General features: G+C 43.2%; 1 long non-coding RNA gene across 3 annotated transcripts in view; it reads left to right on the forward strand.

The window, feature by feature from the left end:
* LOC146543205 (uncharacterized) overlaps window positions 1–26,267 on the forward strand; it is a 140,789-nt gene that overhangs the window by 21,821 nt on the left and 92,701 nt on the right. For all 3 annotated transcript variants that reach the window (XR_014887081.1, XR_014887082.1, XR_014887083.1), the window contains exons 2-3: window positions 4,295–4,440; window positions 6,121–6,245. This is a non-coding gene — a long non-coding RNA (uncharacterized LOC146543205). The remainder of the gene's footprint in view (window positions 1–4,294; window positions 4,441–6,120; window positions 6,246–26,267) is intronic.

Genomic DNA, 26,267 nt, shown 5'->3' on the forward strand with positions numbered 1-26,267 from the left:
AAGAAACACAGTCTGGAAATGCCAGTTTCCTTGTATTTATGATAAAAAAAAGTGTGGAGTTTACTGGTACGGATGTAGCTGTCCCACAGCAGATGGAAGATGTCTGACCTCTAATCTCAGAAGAGCAACATTTCAATTTTCATTTTCCTTCACTCCCAACAGATACCCACAGGTTTCCAGCTGTCACAGATCTGAAGAAATGTTTGAAAATATGGCTGGAGTTCAACTAGCATTTGCCTGAATCTACAGACAGTCTAAAACCAAAACCTTCAACAAACACAAACTACTCCCCTCCTTTCAAAGGTCACAGAGATGCAGACACAGGAGGAGCACATAGGTTCTGCCTGGATCTTGGTTTTGCCTCATTTCAGGCTAGGAAGCAGGAGCAGTGAGAGGTATATCCACACAAACTGGTCAAACTGCAGACTTCTAGACTGAGCTGGCATATTCGGCTGCTGTTGATTGATATAGCTGCTGGATCAAAGCCCCATTCTCCTCTATTGGATGAAATATTTATTGGTAGTCCTGGTGTCCTCTATCCGGATGTGGGTACGTTCCAGCTCAATAGCGAGGGTGCTTGTGCAAGCAGGATGGCAAACAATGGTTTCTTGTTTTGACTGCAGGTTGTTAAAATACTACTTTGGAGGTTGTGTCACGATATTGGAATGTTATTCAGTAGCAAAGACACAGAAGTGTTTCAAAGGGGTGTCATGCACATCTCTGCATGCTCAGGGTACAAGTGGAAGTCTGCATGGCTCTGGGCTTGTGCTCCATACACATGCTGCAGAGACACAGCTCCTTCTAACTTTCTTTGTAGGTGATTTCTAAAGTTCTTCAGAATTTCTTTGGCTCCTCTGTTAGGCTTGTCCAGTCTTTCCTTCCCCTTGAAAAGCTGTATCTGAAAATGAAGTGCTGAAGTTAGCTGAGAACTTACCTGGGCCAGGAGGAAATCATTCCATTACCTCCATGAGGGACAGTGCTTCCAGGAATAGACTTACGCTAATAATCAGAGAAAAGCCAGAAGGCTAAAGTGGGGCAAAAATAGATTCCTTGGCAATACTCAGGGCAGTTAGTTAATTACAATAGAAATGCCTCTGCAAACTTCCACAATGAAATTAGCAGAAGTTGTCAAATGCCTTGATCTGCTAGTGATGTGCTGGGCAGCAACTTGTCTTCTGGCCTTCCTACAGCTGAGGTTTTGGACAAATAATCCACCAGCAATGTAGGACAACCGCCTGTAGTTGGGCTCACTTTCAGTGGGTTAATAGAAGGCATACTTGACTATGGCTGGCTAGGACATTTAGTGATGCTGAAGCCTTGTGTTGTGCTGACTGGAGTGAAAATCCCGAGAAATGCCATGTGCTTACAAACAAAAAGGAAAAAAATACGTAAGTTTTTCTCAGTTGAAATGTTTTGTTTGGACATCTCCATGAAAAACTTGAGAAAGAAAAGAAAAAAAATTGAAATGAAACTTTTCAGAATTTAATTAGATGGGACAGAAAGTTATTTTGAACAAAAAGCAAATGTCTTTTTAGTAAATATTCTACCAGCATGTTTTGATTATTTTGGTGTTTTTCCCCCTAATCTTTTTTTTTTTCTCTTGACTCTGGAAACTCAGTGACACCAAGCCATTCCTAGAAGAAAGGTTCCGGTTTGGATGAATCCAAGTTTTTCAACAACAACATTTTTGTGAGAAAATTCCCCGCTGCTTCTGTTCATCAATAAATTTGATGAGTTTAACCAGCATCATGGCTGGCTGGGACAAAGAGATCCCCCACTTCAAGAAGTGGATAAATAACTTGGCACAAAGTCCTTCTCTGTTGACTCAGTTTACTTTGTGGGCCCGGGCACGACTGTCATAATAAATTAAAGCATGAGCAGTCCCATTTGTCACTTCACCACTTCCTTTTGCTGCTTTCCAACATGTGGTAAACCGATTAGTTTTAACACAGAGAAAAGCCCAGATGAGGAGAGGAAGACAGTGCTACAATTAAGGGGAGGGAGAGGAAAAGGGAAGACTTGTGGAGCGGCATGAAGGCATGGCAGGCACAGATTTTGTCTTTCTGGGGCAGAGCCACACTCAAGTCATCAGGTCTATCATCTGTCCTTGGGGAGAAAAGGGAAATGGTAATTCTGGGATTCAGGAGTAGTCACCCCCAGAATTCATAGGGTAGTTCAAAACCACAGGTACAGAAGACTCCTCTCAGTCTCACCCTGCCCCAGATTTCAGAGTCATGCACTGACTGTAAGGTGCAAGATGTTCTTTGATGTCTCTTCAGCTGTGCACGACTCCGCTGCTCCTCGCCATCATCTGCAGCAATTTCCTAGAGCCATAGGAGGGATGTGTTTGGAGCAGGCCCCTTGCTGACAAGGTGTGAACAGATTGATGGCCACCCTGTCCCACCTGGCGGCACAGGAATACATGCAGCCTGAGCGGGCTGTCCGGGAATCCCCTGCCAAACCTGAGCCCTGCAGAAACAGGTTTTGGCTTTGAATGAGAGCAGAGGTCACATTCAGAAAGAGAGACGGGTGTGTATATGTGTGTAAGCATGGTGGGAGCTCAGAAGAATGTAAGTTTGGGATCTGAAAACATCACACTCCTGAATTATGATTATTTATTATGCTGATAGTGCCTAGAGGGCCCAGCCTCATTGTGCTTAGGACTTCACAGGCACAGAATGAAGAGACAGTCCCTGCCTGGAAGATGGATGAGGAAAACCTCCCTACAGGGGCTGGGAACAGGTGTGGCATCTATCCATCACGCTGATGGAGCGTGTTTGTGAGATGGGTATGTGAGCATGTGCGAGTGTAGGGGAGACAGCAGGAGAAGGAGAAAGTTGGATGGTGATTTTAATCTCTCTGGCTCTGAAGAAGGGTTTTATTTTTTTCTTTTAACCTCACCTTTCTTCTCCAGTAGTGATTATCCACAGGTAAGATAAAAATTATCAAAAAGTTTTAGTGATTCTGCTGAAAATCTGGATGCTGAGTGATGTGCTTCAGTCATTCCCTCTGTGTCTTTAAGCAAGTCATTTCAGACTTTTTTTAATAGTAACGAAGTACCTAACCCCTGTAATATCTCTAAAAATCAATCTTTTTCTTTTCTTTTAGTGCTTCAGTTTTACTACGTTTTAGTAAAATAAAAGAAAGCAAGTGAATGAAGCAACAATTTTTTTTTTTTTTTTTTTTTTTTTTTTTTTTTTTTTTTTTTTGCATGAGCAGCATATTGAATACCAGCTGGTTTCCCCACAGACATGTAGTCCATGTCTTATTACTCTTTGACATTTCTGTCCTTTCTGAATCCACCATCACTCTGGGACTGAGCAAAGCATCAGACCATGGTTGGAGAGGGATCTGCAGCTCTGGCTGGTGGGCTGCAGGGTTTCAGCTGCCTCCATTTGCTTGGGAAAGGTGCTGGAAATCTCTGCCCCATGTCAAGATTGCCCAAGGTGGGTCCACAGGCTTAAAAGGTCCCAATCACAGAAAATATTTGCTTCTTAGGGAGTCAGGCAAGGACTGTTTTTCACTTAGAACAACATCCTGGAAACCTAGAGGTGAAATCTGCTGAATATTGAGGAACCTGTGCTTGTTAAGGGTTAACGAATCAACTGCTCTGAAGCTCATTAAAGAGAGGGGAACTTCTTGAGTACTTTAGGGAGAAAAAGGAAAGAGAAGTATAATTTTCTTTCTTTTAGTTCTCAGAGCAATCACTAGCAAGAAAAAACTTAGCTATTCTTAGTTGCATCTAGGAGCTGTGCATAATCTTTCCTGCTGAATTATGGAATATGATAGCTTTTATTAAATCCATTACAATTACAGCCTCTCTGCTGCACAGATTTAGAATATGGAATAACTAGGGTGCATAATTTCAAATAAATATTTAAGATTGTGATGCGTGATAGTTTTAGACTCTTAAGAAATAGAATTACGTTTAGTTTTGTCTATTTTCTTTTATTTCACACAAGCTTTCCTATCCAGCTGCTTTGTAGTGTTAGTTACTTTTTCCTTCTTTTTTCCATTTTCTAGTTTTTATCCTGGGGAACAGATCACGACTGGTGCAGTTTTGCCCAGGATTTTATATTGGTGATTTGAGTCTTCTACAACGTGGCTGGGTGTATAAAGCCAGAGATAGAGAGAATTCTCCATAAAGTTGGAACTAATCTCAGGAAGTACGCAGCTAAAAAATGTATCAGTCAAAACTTTGACAGGAAAAGATCCATAAAATTTGGACAAATTCTATTGAACAAAAGAAGTGACAAGTATATTTTCTTCTGGAATTTGGATTGTGTGTTTTCAGGTGACCCATGAATAATAGGAGAACAGGAGGGCTGAACACTTCTGTTTCCCTGCATGTCCAGCTAGCAGCTGCTGTGGGTTTCTTCTGTGCTCATGGATTTCCTCCTCCAAAGCACTTCCAGTAGCAGTTACCTAGAGGAATACGTGGTAAGTAGAAACTCCTTTCCTAGGTCTTGATGTACCTCAGAGCAGATGTTGTGTACAGCCACATCTATGCTAGCCTCCAAACTGCACTGCTCTGAGCCTGGCCATGTGCTGCTGAGAACTTCCTGCCGGTGACCTGGGCTGTCTGAGCTGATAACTCTTTGCTGCCTCCCAAGCAGCTCCCAGTTCCTCATGCTGCTCCCAGCTTTGTGTTGGTTGCTTCGTGAAACTCACAAGTAGCAGAAATACCCGATCCCAAAGTAACGAGGACAGGGTCAGAACCTCCCGGAGGCTCACAGTTTCCCTCTCAGGTTGCCCAGTTGTTTGAGGCCAAGGAGAAGCGAGGATGGGAATTTCTGAACACGCTAACAAGTGGGAAAACCTTTCTGCATGATTTGTGTGCTTCCTTTGTCTTCCCCACACCTGCTTCCTTTCCTCTTCTCTTCTCCCCACCCACCCCTCAAGAAGATGCTCTAGGTGCTGGCTTTGCCTTGGCTGCCAATACTCTGCGGAGATGTGTTAATGATGACTGGCAGCTTTTAAAAGTGCTGTTTCAACACCTTGCTGTCACCACACCTCATACTTCAGCAGCTTAGCACATGTTCCAAGGTGTTTAAAGAGCTTCCCGTACAGCCCTTTTCCAGGCACTAACCTCTTGCCAGGAGCAGTAGCAGCTCCTGACCGCACTTTTCTGGCTGCGACCTTGTTAGTATTTGCCTACGACATGTAAATGAGCAGCGCGGTCGTTAGCTAACGAAATGTGTAATGTTTTCCATTGTGTGGAAGGCTCAGAGCTGACAAGACCGGAGCCTGTGTTCCAAAGTCTAAAGCAGTTGGCAGGTTTCTCAGTACCAGTTTTTTATGCCCCCGAGTGGGTTATGGAGCGGAAAAGGGGGTGGAGAGGAAAAGAGAGGGAGGAATGTGTGGTGGGGGGAGAGTTAGCGGGAGAGAAGGGCCATTTGCAAGCCACCAGCTTTGAATTCAGCTTGCACGGGCCTTGTGGTTGTGCTGAAGGGCCTGTTGGACTCATTTGATTGACTCTAGGCTTAATGCTGCTTGCCACTTACCAGCACTTGTCTTTGCTCATTAGCAGGGGGATTATGGGCAAATATTTAGATATTCAAGAGAGGAAATGTTAATCTTTGCTGTGTTCACTGAATATTGAAATGAGGCAGCAGGCAGTTTTGCTCTGTGTTTGACCTAGACTTCCAGTGCTGAGCAAACACTTGAGTCCTGGGATGGATTTACAGAATGGCACCTCCTGGGTATTGGGGTTCAAATCACACATGGAAATTTAGACCTTCTCCAGAAAGGCAGTGCAAGCAGCCCACACAAGCACTGCTGTACATAAATGGTGCAGAAGCTTTCATCTGAGAAATGTGAGTCATAGGAAAGTGCAACCCTGGTGGAATCAAAGTAATGGTGGCAATGTTGTAGACCCTCTGCTTCATAGGCAGGAGGTGGCCCCACAGTGATGGCTAAAGATGGTGAGGGCTGATAATTACTGGTAAACTGAGCACTAGGCATGCTCCTTGTGATTAAAAAATGAGAAAAATGCAGATATTCTCTTGAGGTTGGGCAGGTGGATCCCCCAAACCGAAGTAGGTATTAGGAACTTAATGTGTTTGGAGATGAATGTGGTGTTTGTCCTGCTGTCCTGATGTCTCTCATGTTAATCTGTAGGTGGACAGGCTACTTCCTTGCATGAAGTGCATGAAGTGGACTCAGGTGAGGTTAATCTGCACTGATGGACTGGAGCAGGTTACAAGAAATGTCTTGCATCACATCTGATTACCCAGAACTTTTCTGTAAGTTTACTTCTTTTGTTTTTATGTTTTTTATGTTATGCTACTTTGTACAATTAATGCAGACAATGAAGATGGAGACATCAAAATCTAATTGGAGACTGTTGTAACTTTGTAGGAAATTATTTCCATAGATAAGGTTAAAAGGCAAATTTATCTGTGTTTGAAATGCCAAGAGAAGTAAAGCTGGCAGCTATGTATTTAATCCATGTTTTAAGGGAGCATAACCTAAACCAAACGTGATACTACTTTCACAGGGTGATAGAATAGGTAAGGTAAAGCCAATCCTGACATGTGCTGAGAGCACCTACTCTGACCCCATAGCATCTCTGTGAGTTCAAACCTCTATGTTTAAGGCAATTCAGTTATCCTGAAATTACTGTTTAATTTGGTCAATTTACATCAGAATGACCTGTGAAATTATTTGCTTATTCAAATACGATCACTGGCTACATCCTGAAGAACATTTTTTTTTAATGGATTTTATTATTGACGGAGTTCCTAAACACGGCTTCTTTATATTTACTGTCTCTCGGATTCCAGTAGTTGCTAGTCAATTAAATATTTCTTCAGTAAATCTGAGGTTTAGAGGATCCCTTGGGAGTTATAGAACTCTTCTTAGTGGGAATTGAAAGCCAGTTATCTTAGGCTGACCAACATCTGACAAATCCTCTCTGTGTGCAATTCCTCCGTTTGTGGCTGTGCCTTCTTTACCTGGGATCTTTTTCTGTTTTTCCTTTGTCTTTTGTCTTTTTTATTGTTTTTCTTTTTTTCTCATGTTGCATTGTAGAATCTGGGAGAGGACAGCTTGCTCTTGTTCCTCTATCCATTTCACCTTCCCTTAAGACAGGTTGCCAGCAACGCAGGCTGTGGTTTCACACTGCTGGAAACAAGAAGCAACAAATACATTTCATAGCTGGCAGCATGTGAGCCAACAGATACCAGTGACTTCAGCCACAGCCAGAGCTTTGAACCATGCCAATGTACTCAGGCTGGTGGGGAGAGGCATGAGGTCCTTTTTTTTTTTTTGGATTTGCAGGGCTTTTCCATACACAAAGTGAATGGCTGCTTGTGTTCAGTTTTTGAGATGCCCTCTCTGAGATTGTTCCCATTGTCAGATTTTTTTGTTGCTCTTCCTGAGTGACTCTGGCATAGCATTCAGAAACCTCTAGCTGTGCAGAGATAGGGCACTCACTGCTCTAGGAAGTAGGGTGAGTTGGAGAGAGCATCAGAGGGAGTCTCCTGCAGTTGTCTTTGTCAGCTGCACTCAAGTGCATCACACTCAGTGAAACTTCTGGTGCTGCTTCCTGCACCGATATTCCTTTGGTGCAGCTTTTCTTCCTCATCCATTAACTCTGCACACAGCCTGGCATGAGCGTATGGTGGGGGTAAGGGGCAACATTAAAATACACCTAGAGGAGCCTAACACCAAGCAAATTCCTACCTATGAAGTGCAGGTCCCGTACAGGGGAGCAACCCATCTATGCTCCCTCTGAGAGTTGTTCTCCAACTGGTGATGTAGGCCACCTGATTTTGAAATGCTGCTATCTCTGGGAAAATAAATGTTTAGTGGAGCTTGTGCAAAAGGTGCAGCACAGCATAACCCAAAGTGGTAACAGAAAGGTTGTGTTCACATCTGTGTCTCTTTGCCTCCTCCTCTGAAGCTTCTGTCCTGCCAGGTGTCTGTAGAAAGGTGGCAAAAGGGAGAAGTTTGTGTTAGAGAAAATACAAAGCAAAAAAGGAGAGGTTTGTGCTCAAGAAAATACAAAGCAACAGCAATAAGCCTGGCAGCAGGGCAAGTCATAGAGCAGTAAGATTTCAAAAGTAAAGGATAATGAGGATTTGAATTTAAATATTATATATCTTTTCTACGTTTTTCCCTCCACCTTAAACCTGCTACTGGAACACACATCTTCCTTCTGAAAAGTTTTGTTCAGAAAGAAAATGGGTCTCTGTTTGTTCATGGGACAGAGAAGTTCTCTGCCACCTGTTCAATTCTAGCTGTAATTATTAGAAAAATTGTTCTCTAATAGATTTTAGAAGCTGGTACAAAACAGATACACAGATGGAATTGCCTGTATCTAAGGAAGCTTGTCTGATGAAAGCTCATCCCTGTTATTGATTCAGGTGGGAAGGAAAACGCACCAGGAGCGTTTCAAGCTCAGCGCTGCTTGGACTGGAAGAGCTATTCATAGGGGGAGGGATGTGTTCAGAACTGGTGCAGCCATTATTCTTCATAAATGAATTTACCCCATGTGGAAGAGAAGCAATTCCCTATGCTCTCTTTACCCTCACTGCTGACCTCGAAGCAGGGATTAAGTATTATGCTGACTTTTACCAAGCAGTGAGTTATGGTCTACGTGGATGGGGGCTCTCGTCCCCAGAATCATTTCTTTTCTTTCAGTACATTCTGCTTTTGTTGGTTTATTGGTATTTCTGGTTTTGTTTGGATCTCGCCCTCCCCTTCTCCACCCCCCCACCAAAAAAAAAAGTAACAATTAAAAGGAAAAACAAACCTTCTCTTCATCCCCAACCAAAACCAGAAAGAATGCAGACAGTTTGTGATTCTTGATTGCTTGTGGCAGGAAGAAAATATTTAATTCATTTTCCAGTGTGAGCCGTTGTGAACTTGAAAGGGACATTGTCCATTAATCTGACTTTCCCACAAAGTGTTGCACAACCTATCAAGGAGAGTGTCTTTTTGGTGTGGTGTACGCCAACCTCCAGAAAGGAAAATGCTGCTGAGGCAGTGCCAGCTGGCTCCAAGCCCAAATTCCATTTCCAAAGCCAAGGTAATGGCATCAGCAGGGTTGGCACAAAAGTGGAAGCAAAACAACGTCAGCATCTTGGCTGCTCCTTGGGAGCAACTGCTGTGTGAGAGAGGAGAGAAGGAGGAGAGAGAAAAAAGGGAATGCCCAACTAAAACGTGTTGGAGACAGAATATCTCGTGAAGGAAGATGTTGATTAAATGTGCTGTTCTTTGAAAATCAGAGGTTCTGGGGAGCATTCAGTTTCGGTGGAGGTATTGAAGCACAAATACTTTAAATCCTTAATTGTTACGAGTAGCAAAATGTAAATATTGACAGTATTGAAACATCATATTTTGAAAGTAGTTCCGTTTCATTTTTTTTATGATGTGGTAAAATATTAATTCTGAGGTGTACATACTGCATTCATATGTACTGTACAATTAAATTAATATTAAATCCAATAAAAATATAATTGTTGTTATGTAAATAGAAAACTTTCCGTTCTTCCAAACAGGCTGTCATTCTTCAGGATTATCAGTTCGGGGTAGTTCTCAGTTTTCAGTTTCTTGTTCCGGTTCATTACAATTAAGAAGTTTTTTTCCACTGTGGAAATTTGTGCAGAAACTTCTTTTAGACCAATTTTAGTCAAGGTGTGCTCTGAAATCATTTTGCCTGTGCAGACAGTTTTATCTTACAGTATATCATAGAGAATTAGATAAGAGGACCCACAAAACGTGATGTATTTGAGTTTAGGACCTGACCCTACTCTTCCTGCTGAGTAATTGAATGTATTAGCTGGGTACAGTCCCATCCTGATGTGTCTGAAGGATTTTCTAGTAAAGGGAGAGGTGTTCATCCTGCTAATGAAGCTGTGTCACAACCAGCTACATCCTTCTGTTTTGCAGATCGTGTAATTGTTTGTGGGATTTTCAGTCATCAGCTGCGGCTTTGGTGCCATGGCTTTCTGCTCTGAGAGTGTTCCCATAACTCACAAGAGAAATGTGATGAATTTTCAGAAGGTTATGAAGCCCCAAAGGTTTCACAGCCATCTGAAACAGCCATCTGGTTGCCCAGAGCAGTGTGGGTGCCCTATTTTGGAGGGGCTCAAGGCCAGGCTGGATGGAGCAGCCTGATGCAGTGGGGTGCAACCAGCCGGGTTGGGACAGGGGTTGGTACAGCAGAGGTTGGGACAGAATGGACTTTGAGATCATAAACCATTCTGTGATTCTATGATCCTAGATGGGTATGCCTTCCTTTGTGTAATTGGCACCATCCAGGAGTATTTTGCCTTTATTTAGCTGTATTCTTTTCATGTCAAAAAACAAAGTCTAGGTACAATCAGCACTGCTTGCACATTGCCTTCTCTTGGAGCAGTGGAAGACCAGTACAGACTCAACAAGGTGCTTGTTTAGATGTGCTGCTCACATCAGGCCCTCTGCCCTTGATCATTCCCAGCAATAGCAAATGGGGCTATCTCTCCTTGTGTGGTGTGCTGGGTAGAAGCCAGAAGGTTAATGCATGCTGTAATGTCAGCCTTGGCATCGCACTGCCATGGAGACACTGAAACTGAGCATCAATAGATACAGGTTTTATTCCTGGCCCGCTCATAGGCTCACTCTTTTCTTCCTTTGGTTACATCATGTCTCTCCTCCCAGAGAAGACCCAGCAGTTGGACTTTGTGCTTGGTTGGTAGGGGGACTGCAGAGCTCGCTGGCTGTGTGTCTGCAAAGGGCTCCATGGCTGTCAGACATCTGTAGAAGTTCAAAGTGGTGCATTGTGAAATGACTGTCCTCTTTAATTTGCCCTGGTGAGCATTAATTAGTATAGAAAAATTGGCATTTTTCTTCTGCTGGAGACTGTGGAGTCAGGGCAATGGCTTGCGGCTGATCTTTAAAAGACAGGGCTGTAGAACATTTTCCATTTGAGAAGTCTGTCTCACAGTCCAGCAGTGTTAATACAATTTTTTAGTTATTAAATGTTAAAAATAATACCGAACTTGTGCGTGTTGCTAGACTGCTTTGGAGGGAAGACCCTTGTGTCTTAAGGGTAAGACATGGGCAGAAGTACTCGATGAGACGGCCCCAGAGACCACTGCTGCTTTGTTTCATTTCTGAATGGCCAATAACCAGCACTGCAGAAATGGATGTAAGAGTGGCTCCTGTAGCAATGAGTGTCCCAGTTTAATCAAGTCTTGTGTGCGAGAGCTTTTGTGTTAATCTATTTTGAATTTTCTAAATGAATCCAGTGGTGCTGTCCTGCTCTACTTTGTCTGAGAACACGGCCTGTGAACATGCTCTCTTTGTAAATGGAGTGCTGGCAAGATAGGAAAGTTCTGAACTCTTAAATGATAGTAAATAGACCAAACATATTAGAGATGAGGGCTTTGACACATTCCCAAGTGCTTCTGAAAGAATATGGTTGTGATTAGATGTATTTCTATAGGTTAGTGAAATGATGTGGGTCACTCTGAAAGTAATGCTTCCTATTTATTTCCATAGAAACTACAGCAGATACAAAGAATGCAATAACACAAATTAATAGAGTACATTCTCAGCTACAAAGCACTGTTTTTCAACACAGTCATTACCATTAGCTCTTCATTTTCACCAGCAGTGAACAAGAGCTGTGTGCTGTGCTCGTAGAAGTCTGCACCAGCAGAGGTGACCCACTGCCACTGTCACTACTGCTGAAAGGCACCACGCACCCCTCACTGTGCTACATCCACTGATTGGTCTCCATCAATATTAAGCAACCATCAGTGAATGCCAGCAGGTACCATTTTTTTCCACAGGGAGGAACTGAATTCCACCCATTTGCTTCATGAACACTTCCATGTCAGATACCATTCTGTCAGAGTTCCCCTCTGCTGACATCTGTCACACATCAACAAAATGTAATGGGATATTGGTGGAAAGTTCAACCCGTACTGCCATGCCACCCACATCTGCCTCTGACTTCAGGGGCCAAAATCCTAAAAGAGGAGGCATTACTTTCAGAGCAGCCCTTGTAGAATATTGAGTATAGAAGACATCACCATTGCTAGCTGTAGAACAGAAATGTAAAAGTAAAACACTATTCAATAGGATTCAGAAATGCTATGTAAATAGAGACCTAGTAATATGAACACAGAGGAAATTCATGTTTTGAGAGGAAAAACTGGCAAAATAAATGAAGCGTCTCTTTCTTTAGTGATGTTCTGGCTCAGTGTTAAGGTGAGCTTGCCTGGCTTCTGTTAACTGCACTTAGTGTATATGGAAACCTAACTTGATGAGTGTGGAAATTCTGTTGTTTGATCTGGAGTACTTATTAGCCACAAGAATAAATTTGAAGAACAGAACATGTTCTGAAACTTCTTAAGCTTTTGAATAGGAGAGTGTGCATCGAGGGCTTAATGGGCATCTTTTAGATTACTGCATGAGGAAGGGAAGCAGTCAAAAAGAAAAGGAATATTTCAGAGCAGCTGAATATTCTTTTCCTTCATTTTTCTTCTTTTCCAGCAGAAGCTGGCAGTAGTTACTGCTGCTGCTGAACTCTTTTCAGGTAATAATGATGAGACACTTGCATGTCAAGAAGCTGTATTCAGTGAGAACCAAATGGATTGCATCCAGGAGCTCTGGAGAAATAAAAGATGAAAGTCCTAGCTTGCACTTAAACAAGTATCCTCTGTGGGGCTTACTTGGCAACTCATCTAGAGCATCATTTCTGAAAGTTATGCTGGTTTTATTATTTTGTTTGTTTGTTTCCATTTTTTGTGAACTCCTTGCAGACAAGAGGAGACAGGAGTGGGACAACAGCCACCCTGATCTGTACAGCTAAGTACTGCATGTCATCTTGGGAATTACAAGCTCCTGGGCTGTATGGCAGTACCTGGTAACTAAAAGTAGCTCCGTGGTCAGCAAAGCATTGATGTCTGCTTCAGAAGCAGTAGGTATTGGCAGATGCCTAATAGAAGGCAGAACAGTTTTGTCAGCTGTCAGGGAGAGGGGATGGTGGGTTTCAGGGCTGCTGCCTTGTTTTATAATCCTTGTTATTTCTAATCCTAATTAGCTGTATCAGGCTGGGTTTGTTGCTTTTGTTTGATACTGTGTTTTAGCTACAATTGATCTATTTATTTATTAATTTCTTTAATTTAATGGAGAAAAATGTAAAAGCAACTCTTGGAGAAAGCCTTTATTGGCTGCCTGTAAATTCCTGGTTACCTCAACCCATGACAAGAGATTGTGGCCAGGCAATATTTATTTTGTCACATGAGCTCCAATGTGAATCCTGCTCACGTGTCCCATAACAGCTTCCTTGACTGCCTGGAGGTGAGCAGAGAGGAGGGATGGACTTTTCTGCTCCCTTTTTCCTCTAATCTTTTCTCGGTCCATGCAGGTCGGTTCTCAGTGTTTGTAAAATAGAGCTTGGTGGTATGTTTCTGCTGAGTTACATATTTTTTAGGATCACATGCCTGTTGAGCCCCGAGAAAGAGCTCATGCACGAGGACTTATTTTCTGTCTGTTTTTTTCCTTTTGATGTCAGTGCTTTCAGCATTCTTAGACCTGAAGAACGTGGGATTTAGGATGAGGAAGCTCCAGCCCTTGAACCTTAGAGGCAAAGAGGAAATAACTGCCTTTATTGAGTGGATCCCTGCTCTGTTCACCCTAGGATTGAGGTGTGGTGTTTCTCACCTAGCGTGTCACTAATATTTAAATCCATAGAGTGACGCAACCTCTTGCAATGTTCAGGTTTTAGAAGATATTATCGGGACAAACGGAGATCTTAAAGCTCAGGCCTCAACAGGCAGCTAGCAATCCTGATCATCTTTTAAAATGCAGTTAATTGTTTGCCTGCACACACACCCTGTTAATGAGTAAGTAGTCTCTAAAATTTCACCTTTTACAAATACTTGCAAATTGACCCTGAAACATCTCTCAACCCAATTAAAAATGACCTTGCATCTCTGATTCATGAGCCGTTCATAGCTGGGAGTGGATCCACTGACAGATTTAGGCATAAAAATGTCAAGTCTTCAAGAAGTAACCCACAAATATTACAAACTGTCACAAGAGATATTACTGGCTTGGTTTCTTTCCCTTGATATTTCTACTCTGTTCTTGTTAACCTCACTGGATCTGTTATGAGGATCTTACTCCCAGTGAGGTCCCAGAAAGCTGCAGTGAGCGAGATGAGCCCTGCAGTGCCAGGGAGCCCATGGCACAGCCCGGCATCTGGCCCAGCAGTCTGCCTTGTGTATGGAGCTGAGTTACTGTATAGGTCAGGACATGTTTGGCCAGGCCTATGACTGTCTTCCGGACATTCACCAGCCCTGTCTCCATCTATCCCTGTATTACCACATTCCTTTCTCTCTTTTATGCTAAGGTCTTCCTGTCTGTCTGTCTTTCCCTTTCTCACCTCAAACCCCCATCTCTGTCTATTCCAGACTCCACTACAGTGTGTAAGTTATTCCCAAATATGAATGATTCTATCCTGGTAATCCACTCTCAGAGAGAGAAAAGGTTTCCCTCTGCTTTATTTCTCTTCATCTCCACTTTTCTCCGTGCTTCCTTCCCTACTTTCTTCAATCCAGTTCCCCTTTTTCCTCTCTCTCATGATGTGAGCCCGACACTCCATTAAATCTAAAGGCTTTTACTTGCTAATGGGAGAACCGTTCTCTTCTGTCCTTTACTCTTTGGCAGCCACTGAGCTTTACTACTTCCTGCAAAGTTTGATAAGTCTTGAAACTCCTTTGGCAAGAACCTGAGCAGCTCAGAACTCCAGCCCACATCATGTGTTTGCGTGAACAGTTACGGGTCCTCTTTTGATCCTAACACCTACACGCTTTCCTGTAAATCTTGCAGAAGTTGTGCTAAACATCTAGCTACAAAGCAAATTTTATGAGCCATATTACAGCCATGAAGCAGCTTTTATTAGGGAGGAATGTGTCGGGAGAAACTCTGCAGGTAAGATTTCCCAGCTGTCTGATGTCACTGAAGGAATGCATGCTGCATCCCATTATCCACGGATATAAGGTGTAATTCTCACCACCCAGGCTAGATCTGGTCATCTGCTTATTGGGAAGATGTGTAAACCATGGCCACTCTATCCTCAGTTCTTGATTTTGTCGTTGCTTCCTCTGCAGAAGGGCACTGACTTGTTTTGTTTCCATCAAAGCTTTTCAGCATTTTGTCTATGGAGAGCTGTTTCATGAGGGGACACATAATAAAACACACTGTAAGCTGTCCTAGTGATGGGACTTCTTTGGCATAGCTTTTCCAAAGGCTGTTGCCAAACAACAGAAAGCCTGGAGAAGACATCTGAAGGCTGGGGCCGTGGGGCAAAGAGACACTACGTGAGGGCAGGACATTCCAGACCTGGCTGCTGAAGGGCTGTAGGAAGCAGGCAAGTTTTAATGTGTTATTTTACAGCGCAGTCAGTACAGAGGGTAAGTTTGATGGATAAGAATTAGTCTGGTGTTCAGAAGGTTTGGGCTTTGATTCCGAGGCTGACAGTAAACTGCTGCATGAGATTGGCTTTATCTTCCATGCTGTGTTTTGGCTTGCTCAAGAAATCTTCAAGGCATCTGTGGTTTCTAAGTATGCATGTGTCTCTGCCTTGAGATTTTGTCTGAGGGCTTCAGACCGCAGTTATGTATTGACCAGACCTCTGCAGCAAGATGATTGCATGATTCTAAAAAAAAAAAACATAAACGAGAGCTAATTCTAGGAAGTTTGGTGCTCAGCCTGACTTGCAAGCCTTTTCTCTTCTGTTTTCAATTTCTTTGAATAGTTTTACGGCACACTGGTAGCCAGTAGCTCTTGATGCCCTCTCCAAGCAGGAACCCTGAGATGATGGAAGTGGGCAGTGTCTGCTCCAGAAGCACTGAGCTAGGTGGGCAGTAGGTGATTATTGCTGTCTGTGTTTCATGATAAGTCTACAAGGACAGGAGGTGTGTGTGGGGAAAGCAGCTCTGTTCCCTAACTGCTTTTGATTTCAGAAGGCAGCAAAATGTTTTGTTTGCTAGAAAAAAGAGAAAGGCCAGCTTAAACAGTGAAGGCGAAAATATGTTTCTGTGTTGATATTTCTTTATCTATATTTTTATTTTCCATGGACTTTTGGCTCACTTTATTTACATATATTATAACCTTCCTACTGAGTAAACAAGAGTTGCCCAGCTAAGCAAACAAGCCCGAGGCTGACGGGAGAGGGAGAGAGAAAGGAGAAGAATAGCGAGAGGGAGAGGAAAAGAGAGGTGGCAATAGGAAAAGGGTAAACAGACAAGCACTAATTAAGGCCTTCATCACAAGCAGGGAGATGTGCGAGGCTGACAGTCAGTCAAGCAGATAAGGGGAGATGAGTTAAAATCTAGCCGCAGGTTTTAAAGGCCCTGGGGCCCTGGCAGACAAGAGCACAGTGAACGAACAGGAAGCCACTGAAAGGTCATTTGCATGAAATGATGTTCAGGATCTTTGCTTTTGTTGTTGCCCTGATAGCTTTAACCCATTCCTGGCCCAGAAAACATGCAGAGATCTGGCACTGGTAGGCAGGAGCTGTGCATGGCTTGAAGGCTTCTTTGGGCAGCCTCCAAGGGAGTAGCGCTTCATGGAGGGACAGAGAACTTGCATTCCCCTCTGAAAGCAAGGGGAACTGAAATTCCTTGGCAAGTGGTGTGGTCACACTCTAGCAGAGCAGAAAATGGAGAAATCATTAAAATGGAAGACTCTGAGCATGAAATGAGCCACCGTCTTGCCAAGTTGAGACGCAGCGTTCAGACACATTCAGGTATTCTAGACTTTGAATTTTGTTCCTCTTGCCAAATCTTAGGAGTCTCCATTATGGAGCAGGGTCAGAATCCATCGTGCACTCACTGCCGTGTCACAAACATGTTGTGACTATCAGCAGCACTGTACAGGTGGCTCCTTTCTGCCCCTTCAATGTGAATTGAAAACACATCCACATTTTTAGTGCTTATGAAAGAATGGGCAAATTGTAGTCACGGTCTCTTCTCCCTGAGCTACTTTAGGAAACAAGATCTTGCTCAGATCTCCAAGGGAATTCTGACACTATAATTATTATTATATGTTCTCAATGTGCTTAGGCATTTAAGGCAGACTGTAATTCTTAGTGACATGGCAAGAGGAATGGATGCAGAAGTGCTCACCATTTTGTAATAGTCAGACAGCCTAGCACGCTTGTTTTTTTTCCCCTACTTTTTAAACACTTGATAAGTCACAGTCGTTCCTCTTCTACTTTTCCTTCTGAAACATAAAAACTAGTTATAGCCAAGTCTAGTAGATTAAACAGGGGTCTGGACTACTGGACTTCTGGGTTCTACTCCAAACCACTGCCACTTCATTACTGTTTGACCTTCTCCATCTCATGTCAGCTCATTGTGAGTAATGTACCTTTCTGCCACAGAAAGGCAGTAAGTTTTATTTGCCTCCAAGAAAGGGGATGAGTGGAGTTATTAGATGTGATACTGGGTAAAAATGCTGTTGAAAGTAAAACAATGGTCAACAGTGGAGTGGTGCTGTAGAGTGGTGCTCCAGAGTTGATGGTAAAGCTGGGCACAAAGACTCCAGGATGAAGGCTGAATCAGGAATCCTGTGACAACTGGAGAGACATCGTCCTGGTAAGATGTAGAATCTCACATGAAGAATCTCACTGAAAATTTTCAGTAGGGATATCTCCATTTAAATCATTTCAAGGAAACAGCTCCCTTTCAATTCTATATCAGTGCTGAAATATTTGAACCCTAGGGCCGTCTTACACTGAGACTGAACAGACTTGGGCTGTTATGCTTGGCAGACTCTTGTTTCCTTCTGCTAGAATCAGTGCTGTCCAAACCGATGCATTCCTAATGAAGGCATAGAGACTGTAGCTCAAGCTCAGCTACAGCAGATGTATGGCAGTTGTTGGTCCTGGCCTGAGCCACTGATTGAGAGCTGAGGAAAGGACCTGGTTAGCCCTGAGAGCATAGGTGAAGGCTGCATCTTCACTGGCTGCACCTCTCTTAGACCTCACTGAAGAGCTGACTGCCAGATCCTTCCCTTGTGATTGTATTATGAGCCTAGATCTTCAGAGACAGGTGAGCACTTTTCCTTTTGTAACATCTTCCTATTGCACTGGTCCCTTTGTCATTACACCTCTTGTATCACCATTTCATCATGCTGATCTTTCTGATTGTTACAGCATATATCTTTTGTGGCAGATATCTCACTGTGGTTAGCCATAGCTTTCCTAGAGGTGATGGTACTCACTGGCACTCGTGTAACTACTCTATTTCTCTGATTTTAGGATACAAATCATCTTGATAATAGAGACATTTTGTGTTTAAAAGACAGAAAACAAATAGTTCTTGAACTTCTGTTTCATGCTGCTTATAGTGAGCACTGCCTTCCAAATGCAGGCTAGTATTATGCATTCTGGAATTCCATTTAGATAAATATTTTTAAAAGATACTGTATGGAGTCAATAGAGATGATAGTGTCTAGGATTACAGGTAGTTGTTCTGTGTTACAAATAAATACCATGACCATGAATGGCCATTTTTCTAAAGCAGACCTAGGAGCACATGGAAGAGCAGCAGAATATAGAGAGCGTTTGGCTTACACTGTAGTGCGCCTGCTCTCTGTAAGGCTGTAAAAGGCCACTGTCATCAAGTAATTTTTGTTTTACTTTGCTATGTGTAATAGCTTCTTTAAAAGCCTGGAAATAATTTTATTTGCCCTTTTCATTTTGGACAAACAGCAGTTTCTTTTTTTTGGCCCAGGATTCCATTGGCAAGACAAACACAAGCCCTGTTCAGTGTGTTTTTGCTTTAAATTCCTCATAATGTTGGTGCTAGCATCAGCCTAGGAAGAGGAGATTTCTAAAAGTGTGATTAATCTGTTCAACATATGACCTTGAAAACTAAGCAAGTGGAAAGGAAATATTGATTATTAAAGGTGAGGTCTATGGTTTGGAAAGAAGCTTTATGTTGATGTTGCAGGAGAGATCAGTAAATTTGTATGTTGAGAGAACTCATTTGTATGAAAGAGGACCCCTTTTGCTCATTTACTGAGGAAATGCATGTAGTTCCATTCTGTGTTTTATGAGAACATGCTGCTGTTGAAAGACAGCCCTGTAGAAGTCCTGCAGTGTAATATCCTATACTTACTCTATAGCTAGGGTCAAAATGCAGTCTGGAATTGCAGACTTCCCTCCATGCCAATGGTATGGATGAGTAGGGCAGAGCTTGTTGCAATGATTTCTATAAAGCACTTGGAAATGGTATTGTCCTGAATCTTTGCAGCCTCTGAATTCAGTTGTTTGATGGAAGAGTGAGCCCTGGGAGGAGTGCAGCCCAGTGCCAACCTTCACCTCCCCACAGGTGGTGATCTCTTCTCCACAAATCACAGCCCAGACATTCAGCCCAGCTCACTGCATGGACTGCCAGGTAACTGTTGGTTCCTGCTGGGTTTTAAGTCTCAATATGAGCAGAACCGGACAAAATGTCTGCCAGTAATGGTAGCAGAAGTTGCAAAGATACAGGGATATTCTGCTGTCTTTGGCCCTAAATGTGCTAAAACTCATGATTTTAGGCCAAGGAGGGGAGGCAGACAGATGTTTGCTCTCTCCCAAGGGTTGGGTAAACCATGACTCTACTAAAGGACACTGAGGGATTTCAGTATCTGTGCACTTTTAAATTCCAGTTTTCAGACAGTACTAGCCTCTGTTCTGCCAGCATGGTGTGATACGTTCCCAGCAGTGCGGCACAGGGTCAGGGAGGTTTGCTTACTGCAGCGAGCAGCCTATGATTTACCAAAGCCCGAGCAGGCGATATTTCTCTCTTTCTCTCTCTCTTTTTTTCCCTTTTCTGCCTGGGAAGGATGCAGCATCACAGACCTTGTCACCCGGAGCTCAGAGGACAGCAACCATATGCCTTCCGACCTCCCCTTGCTTTTCTAGGAAAGATTCAGCCTGCTGGGCATTTTCTATCAGAATCGTTAAGAGACAGCGGCTGGGATGTGGCCCGGGCTGGCGTTCCTGGTGCTGTGTGTGGACGAGCAGAGGGGGAGGGCAGAAGGGGAACGTGGCAGCGGGAGGAGGGTGAGGAGACTAGGCTGCCAAAGAGGAATGGGAGAGAGGCAAGATTGGCATCTTCATGTGCATGAGGCTGGCCGGTGTCAGGACAGCTTGATGAGCCCGCAGGCTGCAATCTCTCGCAGTTGCTCTGATTGCAGTGATGGGCTTGTCTGGTGGCTTGGACACCAGTTTTCATTATCATGCTCTGCAACATTTGCACTGGTGGGGAAAAAAGAGAATGGAGGAGGTAAAGACACCCTGCAGTTACACACACATGCGCGCACACAAATCAGAGACAGGAAAGGGAGAGAAACAGCTTTGGCTCCAGGCTATTGATTTTGTTTCGTGACACTTGCTCATTTCCCATTCAGTGCTCTTCTCTGCTTTTCTACCTTGCCAGTATGGCTACAGCAATTCTCAGTAAAAGAATAGCGAAGCCAGAGTGGCAGGACTTAGCAGCTGATGGGTGACCCACCGATCTGGAGCCATCTTGCAGAGTCCCTTGTGCTTGGAACAGCATCCAGGCCCTTTGACACATACCCACGCTCAGCATGGACGTGCGTGCTATCTCTGAAAGATATGCCCATGCCTGTCTTGCATGTGCATCCTCTTCACGTGTCCTTACTTCTGCTTCTTACATGGTCTTCCAAATAGATTTACCTTTTCTTCATAGCCACGCCAACTGTCCTGTCTTACTTTCAAGGAACTGGAATCTTGAATTTTTTTGTAATATAACCAACTGCTGGACCCCAGGGAAAGGGAAGGAAATTGCTAGTGGGCAGGAGTAAGGCTTCTGCTAGTGCTTCTCAGCTTGGAAGTTTTGTTCTTTTGTAAGAGTAAAAAGGAACTTAGAATCATAGAATCACAACATCACCAAGGTTGGAAAAGACTTCCAAGATCATCTCGTCCAACTGTTCACCTACCACCAATATTTCCCACTAAACCATGTCTGGCAGTACAACACTGTCCAGGGACAGTGACTCCGCCACCTCCCTGACCAGCCCATCCCAGTGCCCAACCACTCTTTTGGAGAAGAAGTTATTATTCCTAATATCCAACCTGATGCAACTTGAGGCCATTCCTTCTCATCACCAGTTGCATGGGAGAAGAGGCATACCCCACCTCACCACAATCTAACTTAACCTAAACTCTTCAGGAGCTGTAGAGAGGGATAAGGTCATCCCTAGCCTCCTCTTCTCCAGACTGAACCATCCCAGTTCCCTCTCTCACTCCCCATAACACTTGCGCTCCGGACCCCTCACAGCTCCACTGCCCTAATGTGAACATACTCCAGGGCTTCAATGTCTTTCTTGAAGTGAGGGGCCCAAAACAGAACACAGCACTAAAGGTGCAGCTTCACCAGGGCTGAGTACAGGGAGATGACCATAGAATCATAGAATGGCCTGGGTTGAAAAGGATCATATTGATAATCTGGTTTCAACCCCCTGCTCATGCTGGCAACACTATTTCTTATAGAAGCCAGAAATTTTGAGTTAACATAACTTCTTGGTGGCTTTCTCTCTCTTTCTGACCTAAAAACACACACAGAGGCAATGCGTGTACTAGCATATGCGTGTTCTCTGTCTCACCCACGTATGTATGTATGCATTTTTCCTCTGCTTTGTATTAGGGGATGTTGGAATGCTGTGGCTGGCAGGAGCTGCTAACTGGATTAGCTGGTAAATCAATCTGGAGCTCCCAGTGGGAGGGATGGACAGGTTCAAGATGAATAACAGCTTGTCTGAAGCAGTAAAATGGATTATTTTATCAAAAAGAAGGGGGAAAAATATCATTTTTCTCCTTCTGGACTTATGCCTGAAAAGAGGGAAGTGGTTTCAGGAAAGTAAGGGAAGAGAGATGGTTTTGGAAGAGGCAATGGTTCTTACTGTGTTGCTAAATATCTGTCTTTTTTTTCAGTGGATTTATCTGCATCTTGTCATCCTATTAAATTGTTTCTTTATTTCTTAAATCTTTGTAATGAATCTGAGAGTGCAAGAGATGATGCAGCTCCAAAGTGGGTTTCTTTGGTACATGGTGAGGGCATTCCCCACCTCTACTTGTCCTCCTTTAGCTGTGTGGGATGTGAAAAGCTTCCAGAAATGCAACCTCAATGCTGATGCTCAGGGCTTGACCAGGGAGCAGGGCCGAAGCCATGGGGTTTTGTGGTGTGCTTGTCTCTCAGTCTGAGATTCGACATTGACTGTTGGGCTGAAAACAGCTGCTTGTTTAATCAGAGCTGTGCTGAGATCAAATGGCTCCATCAGGGCTTCAGCAGCGACTGAACTTCAGGTTCACCTGTGCAAATGAAGCAAACCAGCAGAAACAAATGCTGGCAGAAGGAGGAGCCTCTTCAAGAGAATTGACAGACCTGAGCAAAGCTGCATCTGTGGATGCATTTCTTAGCTAAGTGGCTGAGGAAATAAAAATAACTCTTCTTCCTCTTGCCCACCTCCTTTTGCACGTTTTCTATACAAACTCAGGCAAAGTGGAATGGGAAGGGAAGAACTGCTGCCTTTTCTGGCAGCCTATCCACAGCCATGCCAGGCTTTTTGCAAGCTGAGAGCTTTTTATTTGTTTTTAATTAAACATTTTAATTATATTAATAAATACATATTTAATATAATAATACTGAACTTATCTTGTTTCAAAACTATTTTCCCTGTGAACAGTGGCCGAAGAGATCCTCAAGCCAAAATTTCATAGTATATTTCAGATATAGTGATTCTTAAAATTAAGTTTATGACTTCCAAGGGAGAGCCTTAGGATGAGCACACAGCATCAGGGTTGGAGTCCTAGTTCTGCCTCCATTTTCTGTAGCCTTGGGCAGAGCACTTTATTGCCCATGTATCTCAGTTCTGCCATCTCTAAATGCAGAGAATAGTATTTACTTCAAGGAAAATGCTTAAAAATAGCACAGTTCTGCTCAATCTTGAGTGAAGACCATGAGCTGTTGTAATTTCAGCTTATCTTTCTTTGCCGTGAACTTTTTTCTCTCATTTTACTGTTACCTCTTCCAGAGGAATTTCTCCTGCAATCTTTGCTTTTCCAAGGCCTGTGGAAATTGCTAAATGAAAGAAAGAAAGAATATATTTGGAATATATTGAGGGGTAGTTTCAGAATTAGGTAGCCAAGGATCCCAACTGATAGTGGCAGAATGGAATGGGATCAGAGAGCTCAGCTGGAATGCTTCGTTCCTTACTGAGTGCATTCATGATCCCTTTGGTGTAAATGCCAGTAGCTTCTGGCTGATACAGTGTGAGAGTGCCAGGTCCTTAGTGATCCCACTGCCCTCCTATCCCTCATAGCATTCTGTACTTAATGCATAGCCTGCATATCTAATGCTGGCAGCTCTGGTGGTTTGGGGCAGTGGTGGTATTTCCCACTTCATCTTGTGTCCTATATTAAGAGCATGCAAGTCGCATAGAAAAGGCAGTTTTCTGTGGTCTATATATTTTGTATGTAGTCTCTGAGGTTTGAATGAAATCCTGTGTGATAAGGAGATCCTAGCCAAATTGTCAGGGGCATCGTCTGAAAAGCACTATATCACACACCCTTCTCTCATCTCATTTCATGTCTGCTTCCTGCCTTGATACCCAGCTTGGGATACCCAGCACAGGGAGCACAAAGCATCCCACTGCCCCCAGGAGCTGCTTTTTGCTCTCATTATGCTAATGACACAGCCTTGTGTCCAGGAGGGAGCTGTCTCTGATGGAAAGCTGTGCAGTGTGCAGTGTTCAGTGGTCAGGACAAGGCTCCTGCAGTGCCATGGTTCTATGAGGAGGTGTCAATATCCAGGGGGACCTCTGCTTCCTTTGGGCCTGGGCTGAGAGTGAGTTGTGCTCTGCCCAAATCATAGCTTGCAGAGCATGGAGATTGCCCCAGGAGAGCTCTGGGCAGATTTTAAGATGGATGTAGCATCCATCTTAAAAGGGGCTGTGTTCATTATAGATTCTCAGGACCCAAAGTAAAAAAAAATAATAACAGTAGTATAAACAGCAACAAAACTCTAGTGTCGTTAAGCTGTGACCTCAAAAAAATAAATAAATAAATAAAATAGAGCAACCAAAGAGAAGTCATGGGTCTAAGCTCTCCCCCTCCTCCCTGCTTCCACCCACATCTCTATGCTTATTTTTCTCTTTCTTATTTTTCTTTTCTTTCTTTCTTTCTTTTTTTTTTTCTTTTTTTTTTTTTTCTGCTCTGGACATATCTTTGAATCCTGGCCATTCCCCCAGCTTATGGGATTCCCATTATACATGCTTGATATTTAACAGCTTTGGCGTCTTCCATAGCTGGGAGTGAAAAGAGAAAAAACAGCTCAGAAACATAATGGAGCAAAATCTGCATACTGAGCCCTGGTTCCATGTCCCTTTATGCTGCTTCCTTAGGTCTTCAAAGCTATGAACTGTGGCATCTACTCAGACTTCATCAGCCCATCCTGCCCTGATGCTGGCCTTGGAGACACTGCCAGCTCCAAGTTCCCTTCTGCAGCCACCTCATTAGACCAGGAGGATTTTATGTTTCTTGTGGCCGCCCCATTCCTTTTCATGTTTGCTTTCTTGCAGTCAGCTTTCCTGCATACCGCACACTAATGCTGCACAGGAGCAGGAGGGAGTTGTGCAGACCGCATGCATGTTCTTTCTTCACCTGGAAGACGACCAAGTGATCCTAACCCCTCTGTTTATAACTCACCATACACAGCTGTTTCAAAATTATCATTATGATCTTCATATGAGAGAGAATATTATGCCATGAATGAGTGAGCCCTTCAGAAGAACAGGTAAAACATTTTCCCTGCCTCCCTACGTACCAGCCTATTTCTTTTGCCAGGAGGAATCCCCAGAAACCCCCACACTTCTGAGCATTCCTTGGTTCCAGGTAGACCCATGAATAAAGCAGTAGCCATCCCAACCCTTCTCTCCCACTCACTTCCTGAAAATATTATGGTTTTTTGTTTTTGTTTTTGTTGTGTTTTTTTTTTTTTTTTAATCTTCCTGGTTTTCATCTTTTCTTCAGTAGATGTGAGTTTTTTGGCCATCAAAGGCTGAAGCACATTATTCACAGTGACCTGCCTGTTGTGACAGAACTGAAAATGTGTCTTTGGAGTATTTAGACAGTCCGTTTGTGTCACCTTCCTTTACAAGTCTGAACTTTGGAAGCGAAAGTCTGAGCACAGTGGTGTCACTTCATGTGAATCAGTGGTGACAATCAGACACTTCCAGAGGGCAGTTCATGTGACTAGTCTTGGAAGCTTGTTTTGCAATGAGGCAAATGGCCCAATTGCAAAGGCTAGAAATAAAATAAAGGAGAATGAGCAATGAAGAAGACCCCTCGGTTTTAGACATCTTAGTTAGAAATGACCTATCCTGTGCTTCAGTTTTTTGATTTCCTTAGCAGTCTTATTAGTAACTTCTCCTTATGGAGGCTGCTTCTGTCTTTCAGCTCTTCTTTCCCTGTTCCCAGCTGATTCTCAAACCTGAGATAAGTATGGTGTTTACTTTTCAGTACAAGAGCCAAAAGATTTTCATTGAAGATGTGGCATATTTAAAGCTCCTGAAAGCAGATATGATTATGACCCAGTGTGTCGTTACTGAATGGGAACCATTGCTACTGGTTGTAAGTGAAACCTCGGTGTTTATAGAGTGAAAGATTTGATACAGATTGTGACAACATCTACAGTTACATTCAACACTAAAGCTGCATAAGCATCAAGATGCAAGACAGCTGTTAAGTGATTGGTATTAACAGTAAAATTCCCTTAGATTCATCCATGCTTGGAGAGGTGCTCCTGATTCTTTATGAATATTCTTGATGGCCCTTTCTGTACATCCTCATGGATTTTATTTTATTTTTTTTTATTTTTTGTAATAAAGAATAAGCTCTAGCCGAAATCCTGTTTGTCCACAAAGAAAAACCTCTGGAGAGCTGAGCTGCAGACTCAGCTTTTTGGGTTTGTTTCATGTCTTGCCCCGATGTTGCAGCCCCAAGAAAGGCTTTCTTTCCTCATTTTGGGATGTGGCTGTTTGAAAAGCCATTGCAGACCATAGTTGTCAGGGCTGGAAGCTTGTGATCTCTGAAGTCAACTCTCTCCTCAATAAGGACTCCGAGTGTTAGCCCATTAAATAACTGAGGCAGCTTCCTGCACTCTACTAATCGAGTCTCCTGTTTAATGACACCATGAGAAAGTAGCAGCTAATAAATATTCCAGTTCTTTCACACAAACTTCTCTCAG

This window comes from Meleagris gallopavo, chromosome 17, assembly GCF_905368555.1.
Source record: "Meleagris gallopavo chromosome 17, MGAL_WU_HG_1.1, whole genome shotgun sequence".
Classification (NCBI taxonomy): Eukaryota; Metazoa; Chordata; class Aves; order Galliformes; family Phasianidae; genus Meleagris; species Meleagris gallopavo.